General features: G+C 39.1%; 1 protein-coding gene across 19 annotated transcripts in view; it reads right to left on the bottom strand.

Annotated features, from left to right (window-relative positions):
• KIAA1217 (KIAA1217 ortholog) overlaps nt 1–17,527 on the bottom strand; it is a 749,802-nt gene that overhangs the window by 265,200 nt on the left and 467,075 nt on the right. The window contains exon 1 of one of the 19 annotated variants that reach the window (XM_019754186.2): nt 1,413–1,796. The exons of the other annotated variants lie outside the window; for them this stretch is intronic. The gene's annotated coding sequence lies outside the window, so the exon portion shown is untranslated. Of the gene's footprint in view, nt 1–1,412; nt 1,797–17,527 lie in introns of those variants that run through there. 19 annotated transcript variants of the gene reach the window in all.

The following is a 17,527-nucleotide window of genomic DNA, read 5'->3' as shown; positions in this document are numbered from 1 at the left end:
CTGCTAATCTTACTGGGCTGTTGCAATAAGATAGAGTAAAGGATGTGGACACACTTTATAAACAGTCCAGTGCCATGTAAGTAGTAAATAAAAACAATCGTTAACTCATGGAGCATGAACGCTGGGAACTGTGCTACATATATATTGTGATTTAAATCTCACAATGCCGTATCATCCTCCCTATTTTATGGATGAGAACGCTGAGGCTTAAATACATTAATTTACTTTCCAAAGTTCCACAAGTAGTAGTAAGTGGTGAAATCACGACTCAAAACCCAGGCGTCCTGATGTCAGGGAGACAGTTTTTTGTCACTCAATGGTTTTGTGATCACTGTGGTACCACAACAGTCTAATCTGACTATCAGTTTGGGGCTAATCCACATTATCTGACAGCAAATTTCAGGAAGTTTAAATTCTTACAAGTTAGACAGTTTTAAAAATATTTTAATGCCTGCCCATTTGCTCCTAAATAGTTTTGGTTTCAAAAGCCCAAATTCTCATGTACAAGTATCTTTAAATTATTCTTAACTCTATGCGCAATATATGAAAGAAGCAAATATGCCTTTCATTGCTTTTTAAGCTTGGTGGACCTAATAACTACTCACATCACAACCTGAAGTCCCCAAACTAAGCCCTTTGAGTCCACTTTGCAGGTCTACAGCCACCAGTAGTGATTTTTATCACCTCTGTATCTCTGGCAAGGCTGTTTACTTAGTCTCACTAGTAACTGATGAAAACAGAAAACCCATAACACCACCAAAGCAAGGTTTCCTTTCTAAAGCACGCTTTAAAAACTGCCTTTATTAACCATTGTCCCCACCCCAGCAGCCTAAATTCTGCCTTTTCAGACTTCCCTGAAGTCCAGACACTCTGATATCTCAAAGGAGATATTTTTCTAGTCTCAGAAATGCCTCTCTGAGAAAAGTTTCTAGACATACACACCAAAAAAGTGCAACGGTCATAAACCTGGCTGTTTTTGTAATATTCCATGGGTTTCATTTTTGGCATTTTAGAACTCGAAAATACAGAAATATACATAGTCCCCATTCAGGTCTGTTCTAAGAGTTAAAAAAAAAAAATCAACATCTGGGAATAATTTTCAAATACATACAGTATCTCAAGTCTCAGATCGTCCTTTTAACCCTTACCTATAGCACTTTTATAGCATTATTCACAGGGCATAATCAGCATAATGCATAATGCGACACTTGTTTTTCAGCTCTATTCAAAACTCTCAGTTCATTCAATAAAAAAGCCCTGAAAAAAACAGCCCTGAAGCAGGAACATTCAGTGTGGGAAAGCTGTGCTTATTGATTCAGTTCTTCCTGCCAAGAGAACAATGCAGAGAAACAGACCTCAACGTTCCAAATAATTTTTGGTAATAACTCGGAAGAAAAAAATGCATTATTTACCTGTACTCAGAGCTCCACAGGTGAGGCGGCAAAGTAGAAAATCTAATTCGTCTTCTGGAAGTTTTTGTCTCTAATGGACTCCAGGGTCATCCTTCCGGGCTGTCAGGTAAACCCCCCCTCCATGTCTCTCTACTGTTTTCTTTTGCTGTTTTTGCCCCAGTGAAACTCTAGTCATTTGCATAAAACCTACTTCAAGCCTATAGGACTTTTTGAGTAGCTACTTGTTAAATTGGCTGTCTTGACATGCTCTTTGAAGCATGACATCATAAATCTCCATGGAAACCCTAACCCCACCTGTCTATGTGCCAACATTACCTGTCAGGAGAAGACTTAATCATCTGAAATTGTTCATTAATGAAACCTTTTTCGGGGCTTTGGATCTCTGCACAGTATAATTTGTGCTGTTGGCAAAAACTTAGCCAAGAACGATGGCTTCATTTTCAAAGCCTGAGCTGTTTTGCAGAAAACAATGATCAAAATTATAGGCATTTGCTAATCTGCCCCTCCCTGTCTAACAATGCACTTAATTGGTCAAAGAAAAACCTACAGTGGCACATGTGCCTCTCTCTGAAGGATAAAGTTACTTTGAAAATGTAGGTTTTTGAAAAACCTTCAATCGATACTGCTAAGGCTTTCCACTCTACTCTCCAGCAACCCCCTTCCTACTTTTTACCAGCAAAACTTGCAAAACAGGTTCCTTACTGGAATGTGTGTGTGTGTGTGTGTGTGTGTGTGTGTTGCTGTGCATTTTCTCTTGGCCTCAGGCTTGTAGTGGTGGTGGGAGGAGGAGGTGTTGAGAATTTTTCTTAACTCTTTCCTAACACACTCACATCTTTTGCATGTTTGTCCTAGCTTGCACGTGTTACCAGAATAACATCGAAATCAGTAACCTTGGCTTTTCTTGGGAACAGTCAATAGGCTCTAAAATGGTCAATCCTTCTTTTCTTCCTTCATTCATTCACTTTTCATTATCGCCAATGTTATGGACTCCCTGAAGTCTGCACAAAGCTTTGGACAAATTTCTGCAGCATTTGTCCCCAACCCCTCTTGGTGACAGTGGGTTCATCACTCTTTCTTCTCACGTCTAAATCTACTGCAGACATACCCCACAATCTAAGTCTAAGATTGCTGACCCTTAGGTACCAGAAAGGTTTGAATGGGACTTCCTCTAGACCCAGGAAAGTTTATAATGATGTCATCAAATGGCTGTCAAAAGCTGTAGCAGGAAGTTCTTTAGTGGGTTGAGCTGGCAGCGGGGAAGCACTTGAAGGCAGAAAATGCTACAACACAGCAGTCTTGGAAGCAGCAGTAGCTAATAGTGCAGCCTGCTTTAACTTGCCACAGATTCTGCTGCAAAGTACAGTGTCAGTCCTCAAAGGACAAAGATTAACCTCCACACTTTGCTGAGCCCGCCCAGGTGTGTGCAGGGAGAGCAATGGGAGGTAAAAGCTCAAACTGGCTCTTTTCACAAAAGGAATTGTAAATGCTTCGGGTTCTCTTGGACTGTTCTGGGAGTTCTGCACTGCTACAGTTTACAGTTAACAGATGGGACATTACTTTCCAAGAGATCCAAGAACAAGCCTGGTTTAACACAGCAGCCCAAGTTGGAACAACCTCGGAGGCAAGACTATTGTCAGAGATTCAATTACTGCCTCTGTGAGATGAAAATACACCTAGATGAAGCCCAAGCATGTGCTTTACCCTGTGGGGCACAAACACAACACAAAAAACAACAAGATATAACCACATCAAGGCTTCATACACTGACATCTGAAGATGGGTTGCAGCGCTATTCAGTTAGTTATCCCTCCAAGATCCACTAGGGAGAGGAACATGCAAAGGTTAATTCCTCATTCAGAGCTAGTATCAATTGTGCCAGATCTTTGGGTTATTTAGGTAATTACAGTATGTCAGCCTTTACTTCCTAGATTGAAGCTTGGAAAAGACCGTGAGAAGAGTCCAAATCTGAAAGTCAGGCACATGGAGATCAGAAACAACTCAGAAAGCAACCTGATGAACCCATTCATAAGCCGGCAGGCGGAGGCAAAGACTTCTAGTAGAATTCGTAACCAGTGATGACCTTATGGTAATGTGAGGATCCTGAAATATTTAAAGTGGGGAAAGTTTTGGACAACAAAAATCTCAGCAAAAAACACAGCACATGTCAGGGCTGGACAGAAATGCCAAGATTTGCTTCAAACTGACCGGCTGAGTAATGATTTTTTCCTAAGATCCCCAAATGAAAATATCAAGCGGGACTAAGCTTTAATAGCATTGTGGTTTGCCTGAGAGTAACTGAGCACCACACTAACCAAATCCCAGCTCAGCAAATACATGTAGCTAGACTATTTTGTTTCTACACTGAGCAACATCAGAGGTATCCATGTTCGACTTGGATAGCAAGTCAGATTCTTTCTCTTGAATTGGTTCCATCAAACCTATTTATAACAGACAAAACTGCTCACAGAAAAAGCCCATGAAAATATAAGAACATAAATAACTGGTGAAAGAGGTTGGAGTTAACCACTTACGGCCTGAAGTTCTGTTTCTTAAAAACCATGAATTAGAAGTCGTCACGTAGAAAATACTGTAGTACCTCGGTTTTCGAATGTCTCTGTTGACGAACATTTCAGCTTACGATCGCCGTAAATTTTATGGATCTATGGTATCATTAGATAGTAAAACTCATGCTAAATTTGCAGTTTTAGGGGTTGATTTTAAAGGTCTGGAACAGATTAATCCATTTTGCATTACTTTCTATGGGGAAACAAACTGTGCCTTGGTTTTCGAACGTTTCAGAACTCGGTCTTCCGGAACAGATTACATTAGAAAACCGAGGTACCACTGTACTTCTTTGAGTAGGAAGAAAACAAAATTATAATTAAAATTGTTCATCATTGAAGATAATAAAATCTTAACTAAACTAAGCCATGCTGTAAGGATATGCTTAGTAGATTAACTGGAAAGTACATATTGGGCTGCAAAGGGTAAACACAGACCTTCCGCAGATCCTCCCAGATATACCAAGTCAACAGATGGGATGGGGTCTGGAATAGTCCAGAGGTATTTTTTCAGCATTGGCCTGTAAGGACTCCACAGAGTAGGATGAACATTTTACAACTCGTAACACCATGGCATACAGACCACTAGGATGAAGAGAAGGCTAATGAAATAGCAGACACTCAAGAAAGGTCTGCAACCTGAAGTTCTGGTCTAAAGAAAAACTGACAAACACTGAAAAGAAAAAAAAACAAGTATACATTTTGCATGTCAACACACTGCAAGTATCACCAAAAGAATGAGGACACTTGGATTTCTGAGTGAAATAATGGAAACCAACTGTAGTAATTAATTTCCTAATGCTATGTCCTTAAACTTTGGCTCTGTTTTTGCTTCTGGTTGTTTCCTTCAGAAATTATCCATTCACATTTAGTCAACTTTGACTATGGTGTTAAGGTAATGATGAATTTTCTGTGTCAACTTAGCTAGGCTATGGTACCCAGTTCTTTGGTCAAACACCAGTGTGGATGTTGGTGTGAAGGTATTTTTTAGATGTGACTAACATTTAAATCAGCTGAGTTTGAATCAAGCAGATGACCCTCCATACTGTGGGTGAGCCTCATTCAATCAGCTGAAGGTCTTAAGAGCAAAGACTTATAGTTGCTGAAGGGATTCTAGCCCAAGACTGTAACATGGAAACCCTGCCCAAGTATCCAGCCTGCAGATCTTGGATTCAAAGCCACACCATCAACTCTACTTGAACTTCCAACCTGCCGGCCTGCTCTGCAAATGTCAGACTTGCCAGTTCCTACAGATGTGTGAACCAATCCCTTCAACTAAATCTGTCTGTCTCTCACTTACTCTTGTTCTTGCTCTCTCTCTCTCTAACCTCTGGGTTCTGTTCTCTGGAGAAACCTGACTAATAGAGCAGGTAATGCCAATATGTATCCGCCCAGTCTTGTTATCTGGCTTAGGTTCCAGTCCTCATCCACCTCTAGCTGTCCAACTTCCACTTGTCATTTTTCACTTGGAGCCTCTACTGTCATTTCAAATACAGCTTGTCCAGACTGAAACTCTAGTAACCATTTCCTATTTCCTGAGCATGACTGTATTTAATAAAGAATAGACATATTTGCTGTCAAATTAAAAAGATGGAGGAATATAATCAAGTTCTTCAGTTATTACGTTAGATATCAATGGAATGAATTCTCCCATTAAAAAACAAAGACTAATAGATTGAGCTAAAACAGCAAAACCAAGTTATATGTAGTTTCTAATAAACATACTCATTATTAATAAAGAAAAGTTGAAAATAAATGGATAAGACAGACCAGACAAACGCAATCAGAAATCACAATGATAATACTAAGAAAAGTTAACAAACATTAAACAGGACAAAGAGGTCATTTGGTAACGTATAAAGACACAATTTATGAAGAGGGGATGGTCATCATAAATTAGTCTGCAACAAACAAAGCAACTAAAAAAAACACCATAAAGTAAAAATTCTTAGGAATGCAAGAAAAACAAGATAAAAATACAATTACAGTGAGATATATACAAAGTTATACTTTGTTTAGAACTGAACAGCACTACTAGAAGAATAAAATAAGAACTGAGAAGAAATGAAAGATACAAACAACAAACCTAATATATAAACATGTGTGAATGTGCATATGTATGTGTATATATATGTATGCAATAAATATAAAATACATAACTTTTCATGAATATTTATGGAACACTCACAAACACTGATTGTGTATTTGACTATTCAAAGACATTTTTAAACAAATTTATAAGCAAGAATTATACAGATTGCGTTCTCTGATCACATCCAATAAAATTATAAATAAATAATCTCAACTACTTGTAAATAAAATATTCCTGAGCAATCCTTAAATCAAAAAGAAAAACCAAAATTGAAATTTTCAACTTCCTTGAAATCAACAACAAGGGAAATATTTCATACAAAACTGAATGACACAGCCCAAATTGGTGTCAGGAATTACACGCCCTGAAATGTCTTCATTATTAAAAAATCAGTACTAATAATAAATGAATTTACTACTCATTTTAAGAAATTATAAGACAACACAGATAACTTTAATAACTAGGAAAAGGCAATTAATTAAGATAAAAGCAAAAAATAATCTGGAAAAAAATGCAAACTGCTTCTTTAAAAAACTTGGTAAGACATAAAACCGAGAGAGTGCAAAAAGGACGTCTGCTCTCTAGACACTTACATGGGCACTAAACTTCTTGGTATTTAACTAGAGGTAAAACAGATGTTATATGGCGTAACTGGAGGAAGAATCATGGAAATGGGACACGTACACACTGGACTTGGAAATGCAGTGGTTCTCACATTTTTAATACTCAGCACAGAATGTTCTGGTTCAGTTGAAATGTTTAAAAACAAAACGTAAAGAAGGAACAAAGGAAGGGAGAAGGAGGGACAGAGGGAGGACGATGGACCCAAAAGATAAAATCAGTCAACAGTAATTACAGTGTACCCAGCCCATCCATTTCTCAGTATCCACAGTACACTCATCCACCTGCTCTCCCTTCATTATATCTGTGCTGAGTAGAACCCTTGACTGCCCCAGCTATGATCTCAGGAAGTACTCATGAAGCAAAGTCCTTGTACATTCCATTAATTCAGAAATACTTCCTGGCAAGTATGACATGACGTGAAGCTTCTTACTGCAATGCATTGCACCCAATCCACACTTTGTCAAAATCAATGCCTCAGTTCTAAGCTCTATCTGGTAGTCCCACAACATTACACGCTGTTCACAGTTCACCTTCACACATGCACAGGGTTTGCAGCATACCCCATGAAAACCTCGGATAGGGAAGGGAAGGAAGAAGAAAGGGCAGGCTTCGTAAGACAAAAATGTCGAGATGAGAATGCAAAGTGAGATGGGTGCTAACACGGGGCCTTGAGAGGACACACCTGAGAGTGTATCAAAAGAGAGAGACTACAGTATTTTGTTAAAACATCCACTGAGCTCCAGACCAGCTCTTTTCTCCCAAATTCCATTCCGATCATCAGATCCCATGAGTTAATTCACACAATGGTGTCTTTTTCCAGCCACTCCTCTCATGACTCATGCTACTTCAATGGTACTTCTCCAGTTGTTCAATAGTTCCACACAACATGGACACGTGACACAAGAGCTTAATGACTTGCTCAAGGTCCCCGCACATGTAGGAACAGAGGAAGAATCAGAACCCAGTGTGCTCCGCTGGGTGTTCTTGCCTTTTCTGCTACACCTGCTGCAGCCCTTCCCACCTTCATCCTTCTCCAACCAGTCACCAAGTCATTCCCGTTTTCACTTTGAAAACCTGATGTGTTCTCCTTCAATTCTGGCTGAGCTCGATTCCCGTAGCCACTACCTTGGACCTTGTCCCTGTGACCTGGACACTGCAACGGCTCCCAGGCCATCACAGGCTTTTCACATAGCCCCTCCTACCTAGCACTGAAGAGCTAACCTTTAAATTTTGCTTTATTCCACTTCTGTACTCGAGGGTACAAAGGTATCCTGAGACTGCCAGTCTAAGCTTTCTGCTTGACATTCAAGATCCAGCATAACTTGGCTTCCCACTTCTCCAAATGCCACACTGCTTCTCTTAAATGGGCCTACCTGTTAATTCACAAGGGACGATTCTATCTCATCGTTGCTGCTGTCCTCCCTTCCTCATCTGAATGCCTCCATTCTATTCATTCAAATCATAATCTGCCAATATCCTTGCCATAGATATTTGTTCAATGTCTACTATGGATGGAACAGGCATGGAGGAAACAGAGATAATTAGGACAAGCCTCCTATGGTTCCAAGAGATCCATTCAAATTTCTATCTCCTGTGTGAAATGAAATCTTCCTTTTCTGCTCTCCCACTGCTCTGAACGCCAGCATATTTTTGAGGTACATACCACCATTTCCTAACGTGCCCTATAGCACAAGAGTCCCTAAAACAATATTCTGTGTTCAAATAGGTCTGGGAAACACTGCATACTTCATTCCTCACCTGCCTACTCCCAAATCTCCAAGATTCACAATGCCTTTTAGCATAGTAAAAGATCTGACCAGTCCTGCAATGCAGAAATTCATTTAACGTGGATTCACCAAGAATGTCCCCAAATTAGAAACTTTCTCCCTATTCCCCAAACAGCTGTTAACAGCCTGTGGATCTAGGATTCTGCAGAACATACTTTTATAAAATTCTGGTCTAGATCACTGCAATTTAGAACACAAACCATTTCATGCTGCCCTAAAGTGTACTGAATTTGACTTCCTAGCTAGAAGTCAATGAGAAGAGTTTTAGCATGCATTCAACATCTTACAGTGGAGACGTATTATCGTACCTAATCTTCACCATGACAGTACTATCTCATTTCTACAAAGCCTCAGGAAAATGGACTGACTCACCTGCAATCACACAGCTGAGTGTCCCAGCATAGATAAACGCAGTAATATCGGACCCCAAAGTTACTGCTCTTCCCACTAAAGAGCAGGGTGGGTACTTTGTACTCTGCCCAATGCGGAGCTCATAGTGTAGCTCCCTGATAAATAACTATTTGATTGAATTAATCCAAGAAAACACCTGCAGGAAGAAGGGTGAATAATGGCAGAGAAGTGAGCTTGATGAGTGAGTAAAGGAAGGACAATTTAGACCCTTATGATATGAGTTCTGCATCAATGTGCCAGACTGAATCACACAGGTCTTTTTTGGATTCCTCAGCACTGAAATTTCCATCTAATTTGGTGGCGATTTTCTCTAGATTTTGATGATTACCACTTTCCAGGCGTCTCCCACCACTGCCCAGCTACACTTCAGTTCCTGACTCCCCTTTACTTTCCCCCCTACTCCCAAGCACTCCTTAGCAGATAATCTTTTCTTTTATTTAATTTTTAAAAATTTATTTTTCAATTACTGTTGACATACAATGTTGTATTAGTTTCAGGTGTGCAAAAACAACACAGTGATTAGACATTTATATACTTTATAAAGTGATAACTCCAGTAAGTCTATTAGCCATCTGACACTGTACGTAGTTATTATACAGTAGAATATTATTTCGATTTTTTTTTTTTTTTGAGTAATTTATCAATTTGACTTGAGCAATGAGCTGAAAAAGTACAGAAAATTCACTCTACCCCATCAACAGATAGATTACCATGGCATGGGGTGTCTTCCTTACTTTCATTTTTTGCCGAGCTCCTTTTATAACACCATTCTCAAAATGTGTTCTCTCGCTTTTCCACAACACTAATTAAAAGTTAACACAGAGGTTGATGGCACCCAATTAAACATGGATCAAAAGTCTTGTGCTATGAATGATCGCTATTTAGGATTCTCTTTCTCTATCTTGTATGATTAATGTCAACTTAAAGTCAATTTTGCAAGTACAATTGCAACCTCTTGAATTTAGTCTTTTGATCACTGAGTCCCTAGCACAGTATATCCCATATGTAATACTACAAATCTTCTGAAATGCACTTCCAACACCCTTTAAGTCACAATTCAAAATTATCAGTCTTCTGGGAAACAGTTCCAGGTTAGCTCCTTTATCGGGTCCCTTGAGTAGCATCATCTGTTAAGTATTAGATTGCTCCTTCGGCTAACTTTTTTTACTATTGTTTTTCATCATACCCAATTTAGATGACTATTGTTTCTGACCACATTCTGATTTCCCTTAGGCACAACCAAGATTATCTGGAATTTCTGAGGACAAGAAATATTTTATACCAATTCTTTCAATCCTATCATATTCTTTGTTCACAGTTCGCTAGTTCATTAAACACTCACAAATATACTAATACAAAGTCTCAATACAACTGGTTATTCTATTATGACACCATGGTCCTTGCATTTGGAGGTGTTGCTCTGCCAGAGTAATATTTTCTCAATTTTTACCTTTCTAAGATACTTACTACTATTTATGCCACTGCTTCTTTTGCACTAAATTCCATTTCTTCCCTGAATTATTAAAGACCAGTCTAATTAGGAGGCTGACACATCTGCCATTCTAAGATCACCACTAAATTTCATACTTACTGACACTGGGCAAACTGGTACTCCCTTCTGGTCCTTCTCCATTTCCTCAGCATTTCAGAATGTCTTTCAATTCTTTCACTTCTTAGAGAGATAGTGTAATGAGTGGGTTGAGAGCAAGGTCCCCACAGCCAGATAACAGGATTTAAATGTTGGTACTGCTGCTTCCTTGCTGTGTCACCTTGGACAAGACTGAACTGCTCTGTGCTTGGTTTCCCATTTTGTTAAGGAGAGTTAACAACAGTGCCTACCCTACAGGGCTGTTGGGAAGATGCAATATACTAATATGCGTAAAGAGCAACAGCTACAATTTTGGCTGCTGCCAACAATATGTTCTTATAGTTTTCTCCACTTTTTCACCACGATAAATAGTAGCTGAGAAAATAGTGCTAAAGAAATGTGAAATATTTATCTAACATTCTTCATGTTCATGGCAGTCCGTGTAGGGTATTTCCTCCCTCTTCCCATTGTGACTTATTATTATTTACTCTGCATACATTGTATTAGATTTCTTAATTGCCAAGAAGTTGTTTCCTTTTCCCTTAAGGTTTAGGTAAGAAATTGGTCTATAGATGCATATTCAGTCATAACTTCAAATAGCTAAAAGGTTTCTGCTACTAAACATGGCTATTTTCCCATCATTTCCCCCTTTAGATTAGAATAAATTAATAGCTCTAAGGAGAAAATCCTTAGCTGGGTCTATTTCCTTTACTATAATTTATAAACTTTTCATTTATGTATTTATTTATTTACAAAACATGTATAATTTTTCAAAACCTATCCCTTCTCCAACACTAGCCTTTTACCATCACCATGGCCTAAGCCCTCCACTAAAGAATATGGTCTGTGCTCCTAGTGCATCTTCAGTTCCATTAACCTCGCCTGTTAGGCTTGGCGAATACACACGAGTATATTCATGAATATAGATGCATATTTGTGAATTTCGAATACTTTCACATATTTAGGTTGATCAGGGTTAATACAAATGTGATAGATAAAAACTTGATTAAATTGAAATTTTTCACACATGACAGAGGGACTACATCTATTCCCCAAAGTATAAACTAATACCCTAAGATCTACAGCATGAGGCGTAATCCAGGAGTTCTGCAATGATGTAATTAAATTAATAAAAAATGAGTCATAAAGATTCCATTACATAGGACATAAATATATGTTAATATAGAGAGGGTGCCAAAAAAAATGTATACACATGACTTGTATTCATCTTTTGTTATCGGTATATATTGAGTTTTACAATTTTAATACAGAATTTTTCCTTTCTTAAAATGTGTATGCATTTTTTTGGCACCCTCTGTATATGTCAATATATTTATATTACATATAAATGTGATTGATGCTATTGTACAGATAGGTATAAATTGCTACGCTTAACAAAGTTGACGAAACCATTAATTATATTTGGGAGAGTTGATATAAGTAAATGGGGATTTCCTCCTTAAACTAGATTCCACAGCTAAAATCTGGATAAGCCAAACATCCCAGCAGGTGCTAGAACCAAGTGTTACAATGAGGAAAAGTGACATATTCCACTTCTGGGACAATATATTTAAGAGCCTGTGCACAACCCAGTAGCTCTCTCTCTGTCATGCGACTTGTAATCCATGTGTTAAGATGGCATCAATACAAAATGGAAGGAGCCTGAATCACTAAGCCATTGCCAGGACAGCTTCTCCGGAGAGCTGTCCTAACGACAGACTCCGTATGTGTGTGAGAAATAAAACATTTTTGTATCATACCACAGACACACAAAAATAAATCCCACAGGGTTTACTTGTTCTGCAGCATAATTAAGACTATCCTGATTAATATATCCATTTTAAGGTATGTATCCTATTGGCTCGTTTCTTATTATAACTCACATTTGAATGGGGCCAGCTAGCTACTGAAAACTAGCATGCAGAAGGGAGGCGTCAGCAGAGGCAGCCTCTGGTTTGTGACATCAAATGCCTTTTCCACAAAAATGTTATTTGCTTTGCCCTAAAAGCACTCTTCAGTTTGTGGAAACCAGTGTTTGTGAGGCGCACAGCAAAGCCCTTTAAATCACAGGCTTTCTGTGACTGGGTGTGTTGTGACCTGGTAACACTGCCTCCTGTCTTCTATTAACCCAGCTTTTCATTCAAAAAGCTTCCTCTATTGAAGGTGAGGTCAAGATCACACAAACTGCCGGTAGCATACGTTCCTCCTTTAACTCTACTTTCCTCTCTACACTCTGTGGACACCGGGTCTCTCCCAAAACACTCCCTTGTCTCCCAAAGCCATTCCATAGGTCTTGATCATTTCCTTGTTTCATTCAAGACGGAGTTTTTTTCCCTTTCTCTTTCCATTGTCAATACCCCTAACTGTTTTCAGTGAGTTTTGAGGGAACAGGAGTAAAAATGCCTTTATTCTACCAACTTGAAGTAGCATTTGCTTCTTGATGGTTTGCCTCTTAAGACCTGGTCTTCTGATTCAAATGCAGTTAATATTTCTCTTGTTGTTTTTTTTAACTATTTTGGTCATTTTCCATGATTCTTGACAAAATCAAATTTTTAGCTTCTAAAAGGGAGATGTTAGTCAAAGGAATGGATAAAGCTGAGCCTGAACCAAAGCCTTCAGGTCCAAATTCCAACTCTTCACCAATGAATAAAGTTCTTTAGAGGTTGATTTTGAGTAAGATAACTAAAACTTGAAATGTTTATAAATAAACGGACTACTAGGTATTTTTATGATTTCCATTTTTATAATCGGCAGATACACTGGATGGCAGTAGACAACGGTGAGTGGTGTCAAACTAACCAGACACTGAGAAAACAGCTCCAGTGCTATTTCCATACAAACAAAAAAGAGAGGCTGGTTGATGACGGTACATCGGGAGGCCTGACAGCAGCACGGCCTGGGCCTGAGGAAAGAAGCTGGACAAGAGGCCTCCTGGCAATAGTGACCCCATTTCAGACAGTCTGCTTGTTGATGGTCTGATTTCCTTATTTCAGCTCTCCACTATGTTCAAGTTAAAGGAAAATACTCCTTCATATCTCTTACTCTTTGTATTGAAATGGAAGAACACACCAGACTTTTAATTTAAAATGTATTACTTTTTCTTCCTAATGTGGGTTGACCACATTAGATAAGAGAATACACATAAACTCATTGTAACCACAAAGCAGGTACTATACACCTAGTTAGTCAAGTAGAAATTCTGTGGGTAACTGGGAACAAAGATTGAAAAATTATTTGCAGAAGGGTTTCTGAATCTAGGCGTGGGAAGCTGGTTTCTGCAGGTGAGAGATCAGCTGGCCATCTGTTTACTAGTGAAGACATCAAAGAAGAGCATTTCCAATGAAGACATCAAAGAGCATTTCCAAACTGTATAGTTAGTTACACAGTGACATGACTATGAGAGAATGCTGAACCTTTCTGAATTCAGAGCCATTTAGCAAAAGTAACCTTCTTTCCATGTAAAATATATACTGGAATCTATTTTCTATGGTTATCGCAGGTACTCTGCAATTGAACAAGATTTTTAAAGACATGACAATGAAATGACTCTGTTGCTCGAGCCCCTGTGATCTACATAATCTTTACCAAAATTTTAGAAAAAAATTAAAAGTGGAGGGAGCAAACACCAAGGCCAATAACGAATGGAAAGACCACAGACTGAATATTCTGGCCTTGGTTCAAATTCTGGCTTCTTGACTTGAGGGAAATTACTTAGCCTTTCTTAGCTTCTTAGCCTCAATCTCTTCTGACTGTCTAAACTGCAATTGATCTCTTAATTCTTGCATTCCCTACCCCTCTCTATCTGTATCCTTCCAATGGTTCCTATCACATTCTAATTGTATTAGAAATATTGGCTCATTCATTCCACAAAAAAATGATCATGCCTAGTTTAGATTGTGTACTCCCTTAAATATTGAGTTAACAAAGGTGATTAAGCAAGGTTCTTGCCCTCTAAAAAGCATATTCCAGATGGCAGAACAAAATATAAAGAAACATACTATAAAGGCATGATTAGAGGCTACAGTACAGGTACTGCAAGATGTTAAGAACAGGGGCCGGCCCAGTGGCTCAGGCTGTTACAGCTCCGTGCTCCTAACTCCAAAGGCTGCCGGTTCGATTCCCACATGGGCCAGTGGGCTCTCAAGCACAAGGTTGCCAGTTCAATTCCTAGAATCCCGCAAGGGATGGTGGGCAGCGCCCCCTGCAACTAAAATTGAACATGACACCTTGAGCTGAGCTGCAGCTGAGCTCCCGGATGGCTCAGTCAGTTGGAGCGCGTCCTCTCAACCACAAGGTTGCCAGTTCGACTCCCGCAAGGGATGGTGGGCAGCGCCCCCTGCAACTAAAATTGAACATGACACCTTGAGCTGAGCTGCAGCTGAGCTCCCGGCTCAGTTGGTTGGAGCGTGTCCTCTCAACCACAAGGTTGCCAGTTCGACTCCCGCAAGGGATGGTGGGCTGTGCCCCCTGCAACTAGCAACGGCAACGGCAACTGGACCTGGAACTGAGCTGCGCCCTCCACAACTAAGACTGAAAGAACAACAACTTGACTTGGAGAAAAGTCCTGGAAGTGCACACTGTTCCCCAATAAAGTCCTGTTCCCCTTCCCCAATAAAATCTTTAAAAAAAAAAAGATGTTAAGAACAACTCAGAAGGGATGACGTTTGAACAATTAGTCTGTGTCCATGAATGTCTTATTTATTTTACTAGTTGGAAGGCAGGGACCTTGCCTCAATGTTTATATCCCTCACAATACCTTTACCATGGTAGGTGCCAAATAAATATATAGAGAGAATGAATAAGTTAAAGAAATCCAAATTTTAGGCTTTCCATGAGGGAAAAATATGATTAAGTTTCAGAAATATAATACAATTATGTTCTGCCAATGGGAAAAATAAACTTCAGGTACTCAAACATGTGTTAATAAAATACTAATTTAAATATTAATTCAAAAACAGAGCTTCTGAGACTCTTCATTTGGACGGTACAAACCAGAATATGGCAATGCTAAGAGCTGCCATTGAAACGGTAATACTGAGGATCCATCATTTTCTCTCAATACACCATGATATAGTTATTACTGTCTTTTGACAAATTAGGAAACTAAAATAGAGAAAGATTAAGTCATTCCCTCCAAATTCATGCAATTAGCACATGATAGAGGCTGGATTCCAACCCAGTTCTGCCTGATGCCAGGTGACATGCAGTCACAGTCTGACTGCCCCCACGCAAGAATGTCGGGAGAGTCAGTATTGATGACAGCTACCCTTACAGATAAGCATTAGGCTGCAATAACGGTCATCTCATTTTTTGTAGAGAGTGGAAGGGAATTAAAGGAACTCTCTTTGCTTTTCAATAATTTAGACCGCAGAAAATTCTTGACTGACTTAATTTCAAAGACTCAAATATAAATGTTCAACCATAAATCTTCCAGTGTTTAAATTTAGGTTTCGAAACATACAGCATGCTCTAATTCTCTTTATGTCTAACACCAGGAATTAGAACGTAGATTCCCTTAGTGCCATGATATTTCGTGTAACGTGCTGGATACAGCATTTTCAACACCTTACTCTTGTTTTCCCTCAGTGGCACTCTTCTCACTAAGGCCACTTGGCTGGGAGACAGCTGGGAAAACAGGCACCAGAAGAGCACGTGGCATTTAGAATCTGGAGAAGTACGTCAGAATTGGGTTATCGGAATTCCTCCTTATAGCCTGGATAATCCATTGTCACAAGGTCAAGGAGAAACAAAGGGTGTTGCAGAGAAGAGGAAAGGAAAGAGGAAATGGCTGGTAGGAGACAAAGAATGGTAAAGACTTGAAGTACTGTTCATAGGAATATCATAAATCATTGCCTAAACTTATCTCTGATATTTACAATGCTGATTAGCGTTCATTTGCAACAAAGCAGTGAAATGAAAAATGTATACACAGATCAATGAATCAGAATCTTTCTCCTTTTGGATGGTCAGCTTGGAATACACAAAAATTGATCCTGAATTACTAGTGAAGGGACAGCTGACTGGCCATGGCTGACCTACACCTATGGCAGAGATGTCTGTACAAGACATAGGAGCTTGAGGCCACTAACGTACATTCACCATTCCTTGTCATCGGACACCACGCACCTTGTACCACCTGCTAGATATATTTAGGCTCCCCATATATTAGTTTTAACCAAAACCATCATCATCATAGTAGTAGTAATAATTAGGATATCACAAATAATAACAGTAATAATAATAACAAACATTGTTGACATGGAAAAATACCATTTTTGACAGGCTAACTTCTGTAGTCCTCAGCAAAATTAATACATTTTAACTTTAAAAATATGTTTTCCCTCCTCACTCAACACATAATCAGTTTTCTAGCCTCCTTCTCCCTGAGCCCTGTCCCCATGGTCATACACACCCACACCCACTCACCATGACCCTTACACCCATGTACCGGCCACACTGCGAGAGTAGTGGGATAAATAAGGATTTTGAGCTCGGAGTTATCTGGATTCAAATTCCAACTTGTCCTGAGCCAATTGTGTAATCGTAACTACTCTGAGTTTGAGTTTCCTTGATCTAAATCGCTTTGTATTAAAATATGGTGCCTTACAAGAGAATGACACAGGGAGAGGCACCGATTTCATTACTTAAAGGGATAGTGACCCTACTACCAGTAGAAAACGGGTATTTTTGTTATATGTCTATTATATCTCAATAAAACTGGGAAATAAATACAATTTTAAAATTAGAAAATAGGGTTATTTTCTATATACAGGCTTATGTTGTTTTACTGAGCATCACTTTATCGTGCTTCACAGATATTACGTTGTTTACAAGTTGAAGGCAAGACCCTCCACCAGCAAAAAGATTATGACTCGCTTTATTGCAGTGGTCTGGAAACCCAGCCTACAGTACCTTTGAGGGATGCCAGTATGCTTGAAATGAAGAGATAGTCTTCCTTCCCTTAATTACCAAAGAGTTAATCCACTTATCTCTACATCAAACAGGACTCCTGTTACTCTTCTCTCTGAGTCTACTGCCTTTTGGCAATGCGA

This window comes from Rhinolophus sinicus, linkage group LG02 (assembly GCF_036562045.2).
Source record: "Rhinolophus sinicus isolate RSC01 linkage group LG02, ASM3656204v1, whole genome shotgun sequence".
NCBI classification, from domain to species: Eukaryota; Metazoa; Chordata; class Mammalia; order Chiroptera; family Rhinolophidae; genus Rhinolophus; species Rhinolophus sinicus.
Note: the sequence above shows the minus strand (reverse complement) of the source record. Positions and strands in the feature narration are given on the sequence as shown.